Below are 7,742 nucleotides of genomic sequence, written 5' to 3' on the forward strand. Positions count from 1 at the left end.
AAGGTTGCCTGGCAGTTTGGTACAGAAAGGATTTGGTCCCATCTCTTGCTGGCTTAGGATACTAAAAGGCACTTGAAGTTGGTGGCTCAACCCCTTGGGCTGGGGTGGGGCAGAAGGTGGATGGGAAGTGATCTGCGACAGATAGGCAGACCTTGGGTGTGGGCTCACGTTCTTATGGGCAGAAGTAGTTGATCCTGGAGGCGCTGCTGAGTGCTCAGGCTGGGTAGTTGCTGCTCTAGTGGCCTTCGTCTGCCCAGTCCACCAGCTCAGTGCTCTGGAACCTTTCCATGCAGTCACCGGCATGGATCATGTTTCTGCTGATGTGGATGCTGAAGTCCCCACCTCCTCCATGGTGCTGGGGGACGCTGAACAGGTGTGTCCATGGTGGCCATGGGTCAGAGCTCATGTAGCTGATGAGGGCTGGGCAGAATGGCTTCTTCTGCAGGTCATGGCGGTTCTGGGCAAGGTCTCTCTCTGGTGCCTGCAGCACCTTCGTCCCCACCAGCTTGAAGGTCCTCCTCTCAAAGCGCCGGATCACATCCCCAATGAGTCACCGCTGCACCCCTCTGGCTTTGCCACCACCAAGCTCTGCTCGTGGGTCCAGGAGGACCCATTGGAAATGGAGTGTGTGAGTAGGCTCAGACCCCTGGCTCGCAAGCTACTCTGCAGCCCCAGCAGTGTGGTGCGCCCCAAGAGGCTGCCCATGTCTGCCCCCCCTCCCCGCCCCGAGGGCCTCTGGCCTCGGGCCAGATGCTGCTGCTACACTGTTGAATTTCATGCACTGGTTAAACAATAGAAGCCTGAACCAAAATAGGGCATACTCTAGGACTCTACTTCTATGATGTACAAGAACAGGCAAAACTACTCTAGAATCAGAAGTCAAACTACTGGCTGCTTTTGAGGTAGGATTGCCAGATAAAATACAGCCCCCCCCCCCCAGGAAGATTTGAATTTCAGATTTAGAATAATTTTTTATTGTAAGTGTGTCCAAGGCAATATTTTTATTTGCTAAATCTGGCAACCCTGCTCTGCGGGAATATTGATTTGGAGGGCACATAAGGATGGCTTCCGTGGTATTGATAATATCCCATTATCCTGGTCTAGATGGTAGTTACATGTGTGTGTCTATTAGTCAGAATTCAGCTAGGGGAATGTTTACGATTCGTGCACTTGACTATATGAATGTTATCCTTCAACAAAAAGTTTAAAGCGTTTTGGTAGAATGATATATGAAAGCCAGGAGTCCTGGATTCAAATCGTAGCCTTTGGCATTCAGTTTTTCCAAGTCTCAGTTTCTTCATCTGTTAAATGGAAATCATTTTAACAAGAGCTATTCCACTCACTTCATGTTATGCAGGGAGGAAATGGACGTGCAGAGAGGTGAAATACCTTGTTCAAGGCAACCCAACTGGTGAGTGGCACTGACAGGTGCACACCCATCATTCTAGAGCCCACGTGATTCACCTCCTCATCTTCCTGCTTGCCTCTTAGAACGTGCTCCTAAAACTGTAAAAGGTTCAACAAACACCAGGCCCGACTTATAATTACTTGGGGCAGAAAATTTTAATAAGAAGTTCAGAGAGTCCGGTTGGCCATTTAACAACACCGCTTGGAGCTGCGTGGGTCCACTTATATATGGATTTTTTTTTTTTTACAGTACAGAACTGTACTTTCTCTTCCTTATTGCTTTCTTAATAGCATTTTCTTTTCTCTAGCTTACTTCATTGTAAAAATACGGTATATAATATGCATAGCATACAAAATATGTGTTAATTGACTGTTGATGGTATCAGTACGGCTTCTGGTCAACAGTAGGCTATTAGTAATTAATTTGGGGGGAGTCAAAAGATAAACATGCATCATCTATTGTGTGTGTGTGAGAAGGTCAGTGCCCCTTATCTCTTGCCCTGCCCCATGCCTGTGTCGTTCAAGGTCCAAATGTATTTGCAAAATTTTAAAAATGTGAGCGCATTTCCCAGGTGAGTGAGTCTAAAGGTGGCTTCAGATTCTCAGAGGGGTCTCTGACACCCTCGTCTAAGAAGCACAAGAGCTAGAAGACCCCCTGATCTAAAGGAGGTGCTCCAGTCCAGAGTAGGCAGTAACAGCCTTGACTGGACAAAACGCCGGAAGTCCTACAACCTGGAATTCCTCCGCTTCCTTTTTGACTTGACTTCTTTCCTCTTTAGCCCCAGGCAAACCACTTCTCTGGGGGCCACCTCTCAGGGGCCTCTCATCTGAAAGCAGGGGCCTGGGGTGTGAGGGTGGCAAGCGTCCTTCACCGGGAGCAGTGCTCTTAATTAGTGTTTACGAAGGGCTGCGTGTTATTAAATTACTAGACACTGGAGACCATGCCTTGGGGGTTTGCAAAATCTGTCCTGCTGCTCTCCTTAACAGGGTAGGAGGGATTTGCTTGGAGGGACAGTGGGAGGAGGGTGGCTGGGGACACTCTTATGGTGGGGCTGCCCCCTCCCGATGGACAGCACCACTAAGAGATCCAAAAGACTCTTTGCTGCAATTGTCCAGCTTGTCTTTGGATTGAAAGCCATCATTGCAGATGTGTTTGTGTTGAGTTCAGACACTTTTCCTTTGTATAATCCAGCTACCCTTGAGAGGTGTAAGTAGGAAGGGTAGCGTAATGGTGGCCGAGCTACGGTGCACTGAGCCTTCTCATGGTGACATGATTGTGCCGAGCCTGGGCATTCGATCTTCATCCGGACACGGGAGGCGAGTAACAAAGTCTGCCCTGATTGAAGGTCTCTGTGATCAAGGCAATTTGACATATTATTTCCTGGAATCCTAATGATAACACTCAGACATAGGTCTTGTGTCCCCCACTTTATAGATGAGCAAAGAGAGTTAGAATCATTTTTGGATGGACCTCAGGACACATATTCAGACATGACAGAGCCAAGATTTGAACTCTTCCAGTGAGACCAAGATGCCCTTTTGTAAGGGTCATAGGTTCTCAGCAGGGAGTGGAAGTGTCAGTTTCCAGAGTTTCCTCCCCAGGCCTTCCAGAGAGGGGGTTTAGTGTAGAGCAGTGGTTCTCTACTGGGGGTGATTTTGCTCCATACCCCCTGTCCCCAGGGGACGTATGACAATTCCTAGAGGTATTTTTTTTTTTACTGTGACAACTGGGGGGGGAGGGGGGCAGTGTCAATGTCAACTAGTAGGCAGAGACCAGAGATGCTGCTCAATGTCCAACAACATACAGGACAAACCTGCACAACAAAGAAGTATTCAGTCCAAAATGTCAATGGCACCCAGGTTGACAAACCCGGCACTGTCTGGGGGTGGGGACGGTAAGCAATGAGATAAGCTGGGGAGACAGCCTTGGGCATCCCATAAGTATAGTGGGGGTGTGGGTCTTGAGGACAAATATTATCCAATTCACAGTGTAGTTGAGGGCTGGGTGTGAGTTTTACTTTAAAGGAAATTATATTTTTGCCAAGCTCCTCTTTATACCCCCAATATGTCACAGAAAAATGGTGAGGGTGATTCTGCTGTTGGGTTGGCCCAGGAACCAATAGCAAGAAAAGACCTATACCTGGAATCAGGAAACTTGAATCCCAGTCTCAGCCTGGCTACCCCCAGCCATGTGAGCTTGCCCTGCTTGGATCTCTTGGGCCCTCAGTTTCCTTGTCTGTAAAATGGGTAATTATACTTGCCCTCTCTACCTCACACGGTGTTGCAAGCAGCGAGTAAGACAAGGTATGAGAATGGGTTTCTAGAAGGACAATCCCCTTTACAAACAGAGGCTGCCCTGTGAAACTTGTAGGCAGGTCTCTGAGCACATTCTGGGTGGATGGGGCTTATTACTAATTTTCAAATTAAAGCCATGAAATGGGAGCCTTTGTCACTGATGTGCTTTGAAATTCAAGTATGAGAGTATATTTGACAGAGGGTCAAAGGTATATATTAGATGCAGTGTCAGCAATAACTACCTCGCAATATCCCCAGCTTGAGCAAGTTGGAATGGATACAAGAGAGGAGGAAAGTCAAAGGATTTATTTTTGAAAAGAGAAAAAGCGTTCTCTTCCTTTCTGACTGCGCAACGAACCGGTACCCAGTTGTTAATTCCGAACGAAACCAGATAGTATAAAAAAGCATAAAAATGAAACTCAAAATTTCATCGTCTGGGGAAAAAAAAAAGTGCCGTTGAGATTTTGGAGCACATCCTTTCAAGTATTTTTAATGAACAATTTCACTTTTTAAAAAAGAACTCTACAGTACATGCTGTTTTGTAGCCGGCGAAAAAATAACATGAACAGCGGCCAGATGATCACATTGGAAAGATGCTTCTCGTACGGAGGGGTAGGCAAGGTTCCTTCAAAGAAGAAAAGGACTGAAAGCCAATGATAGCAGATCCTTCCCTAAGAAATGTCCCGTCTGGTTTCTAGGTAGCCATCACCTTGGCGGCTGGGGGTGCAGGTGGGGCGGCAGGCTCTGCAAGAGCTAGGGGGGTCTCCCGGGCCTGTACAGGCAGCATCATTCACAAGGCCGCCTGGCCCTGGTGAACTCGGGCCGGAAGGGGAAGGGAGAGTGGGCGTGGCCTCCGCTGGTTCCTCCCTGCCCAGGACTGGGTTTCTTCAGCAGCAGCGCCCTTGGCTGGGCAGGAGCAAAGAATATTTACGCCTGTGCCGTGAAAGACGCCAAGGACCTGGGCTATCTCTAGAAAGTGTGGCCTAATCAGTGTCTGGGTACACACGCGTAGAGAAAGGCCACGTTTCCAAACGAGGGGGTGCTGGGAGGGGCCCATGTGCTTCTTACGGAGTTTTGAGGTCATTATAACCTCTCACTCTTGGCATCCTAGAACTTTTAAGAAATAACGATTAATGCCTTCCCTCCGGCTCTAGGTATTTACAGTGTGCCCTCAGGCTACCAAGAAACGGAGTCGGCTCAAGTTGACAGTCAACCGGAAGCCTCTCTCGTTTGCCGAACCCTGTCCTGCAGGCTGTTGTCTATACCGGGCCCCGAACTCACTCTGGACGCCGGAACTCCTCGTGAATCCTTCTTCCTGTTCCCTGATCACATGAAGGTTTCATTGGGAAATAGAATCCACAAATATTGGAATTTACAGAAACAAGTGGGATTTTTGCAAGGGAGAAAGAAGGGGAACGGAGGCCGTTCCAGTCTCAAGTGATTTGCTTGACATAGATTTAGTCCTTCCTCAAGGACACAGGGCTCAAAGCTACTGTCGGTTTCTGGGGGCGGGGGTGGGGGTGGGGGGCAACCAAGCCTAAAGTCTTCACACTCCAGACCCGGAAGTCTCCTCAGATCCTTCACTTCCTTTATCCCATGATGCTTTTGGCTGGAAGCAGGTGTGTCAGCCCACACTTAGATAAATTACAAGGGGAACAATGGTATTGTCCTCTCCTGAAATTTCACCTGCTCTGTCCCTTGAACACACGTAAACCACCTTGTGAGACTGCTCCATGCTGGCTGACATCGTCTTTGCCTCCGTTTAAAGTGCTCATGTTTTTGTGAAGGGTGCTTGGATATCCATGACATTTCTGAACATAACAATGGGTTTGGGCCAGTGAGGATGCTCTGTAAGAAAGGATGGGGTCACTGAAGCTATTTTTGAAAAAAGAAAAAGAAAAGAAAACCTCAGTCATTTTAATATGTTAAATACAGACCCAATTATTAATTCTAAAGACTTCCACAAATCAACCTAGATGAAACTTTTTTCACCTTTTTCTGCCTTTTCCCCCTTCTCAGAAACATTTAGACCTACCCTATGGCAATGACTACCGGGAAGTCTCTATCCTGTATATCAGGGTAGCACAAATAATTCAGCATAAAGCAGCCCAGTTCCTGAAGCCTGGCATTAGGATAAGTATATCTTAAGAAAGTTCTTATGCAGACTTGGCTTCAGGCAATGAAACGTCATAGACGTATAACTGTAGCAAGTGAAATTTCTAGGGAGCAAATTAGGCTGAAAACATCTTCTAGAGACAGCTAGAAAGGAATCATACACCACCCCAAAATCAGGCAAGTTATGCAGTAAATGTTTCATTTATTGGCCTTCTTCCATTACTATTAGGGTTAAAAGACATCTTGTCAATAAGAAAGGTATATTTATGGAGGACTGATGTCTTTCGGAAGGCTGCTTCTGTCACAAATGCCTATAGCAGTAGTGATCAGCTTATGAAGACAGATGATGAAGCTCTGCACAAATGCATACATCTCCCCATTAACCCTTGGATCATCAGGCATTATTGTCATTTTATTACCAGGACCTGTCATTAGCGGAAGCAAGGTGATCAAGCCAGGCACTTCAGAAAAATGCCAGAACAGAGCAGTGTTCCTCAGCGGTTCAAGAAGAGGGTATATATGCCTTTCCATGTCCCTTGACAGAATCACTGGGGAGACATAAAAGGATGCCTGTGAAGGGGGCTTTTTGCCTACCCCTTCCTCCTGCTAAAATGGAAAACGCTCAGAGGTGTCCAATTTTTAGTGTTCCTGTGTTGGCTAAGGGAGTAGCTTTCCTCAAGGTCCAAATAAGGAACCATCACCCACGCAGAACAAAAAGCAAACAGAAAATCTCACAGTGGAAGCAGGACTTTGGCTTCAAAACATTTCCCCATTTTATAGCTTCCTTATGTTTTCGGATTCTTTTTTTGGCTTCCCTCGGTCAGCACACTCCCTGCATAGATAAGTCCAACACAGTGGGTAACAGATCATCCATCTTGGAACCCGGATCTTTAAGGAAAAAAAATCACACAGCACACATATGCCCACACGCATACGTGTACAGGTCACTGTCGGGCATCATTTAGTGGAATGTTGAGGAGCAACTAGGGGAGCTGAGTATGCTTGTCGACACGTATTCTTTACTTCCGATGAATCTGAGCAGACTGTCCTTGTTTCTCCAAAATTCCAGAGCCAAACTTCCAAGGCGCTTGTCGTCTTTGCTGGTGTGCTGGTGAACCCCTTAGCGTGACTGGGGGGTGAGCAGAAAGCATGGAATCATGGGCCCTCTGAATGTTTAAAGAGGACCTAGGAAAATAGCCAGTCTAACGACCTCACCTGACAGGTGACACAGGTCTAAAAGACACAGGTAGGGGCGCCTGGGTGGCTTAGTCGTTAAGCGTCCGACTTTCGCTCAGGTCACGATCTCGCGGTTCGTGGGTTCGAGCCCCGCGTCGGGCTCTGTGCTGACTGCCAGCTCAGAGCCTGGAGCCTGTTTCAGAGTCTGTGTCTCCCTCTCTCTCTCTGACCCACCCCTGTTCACGCTGTCTATCTCTCTCTCTCCTAGAAATAAATAAAAATTAAAAAAAAAAAAAAGAAAATTCAATCTGCCTAGGGGGGCCTGGGTGGCTTAGTCGGTTAAGCGTCCGACTTTCGCTTAGGTCATGATCTCGCGGTTCGTGGGTTCGAGCCCTGCGTCGGGCTCTGTGCTGACTGCCAGCTCAGAGCCTGGAGCCTGTTTCAGTCTGTGACTCCCTCTCTCTCTGACCCTCCCCTGCTCACGCTGTCTCTCTCTCTCTCTCTCTCTCTCTCTCCTAGAGAAAAAAAAAAAAGACACAGGTAACGGTTGGCCTATGTCTGCCATCCCCCGTTTTCAGGGGGTACCTACCACTCCACCATGGCTCCACCATAGGGAACCAACACCTGAGGAATGATTTATATCAACTGAAAACTTCCTTTTCACATTCCCCAATAGGGATGAACAGGGAAGTATCCCTGGGAAAGGTGACCCGTTCACTTAGTTTTCGAAGTAAAATGCAGATTACTAA

At 47.5% G+C, this 7,742-nt stretch overlaps 1 pseudogene; it reads right to left on the minus strand.

The window, feature by feature from the left end:
- Positions 1-214: 214 nt before the first annotated feature.
- LOC120235342 lies at positions 215-705 on the minus strand (annotated as a pseudogene).
- Between the last annotated feature and the right edge of the window lie 7,037 nt (positions 706-7,742).

Source organism: Hyaena hyaena, unplaced genomic scaffold (genome assembly GCF_003009895.1).
Source record: "Hyaena hyaena isolate Hyena2069 unplaced genomic scaffold, ASM300989v1 scaffold_128, whole genome shotgun sequence".
NCBI lineage: Eukaryota > Metazoa > Chordata > Mammalia > Carnivora > Hyaenidae > Hyaena > Hyaena hyaena.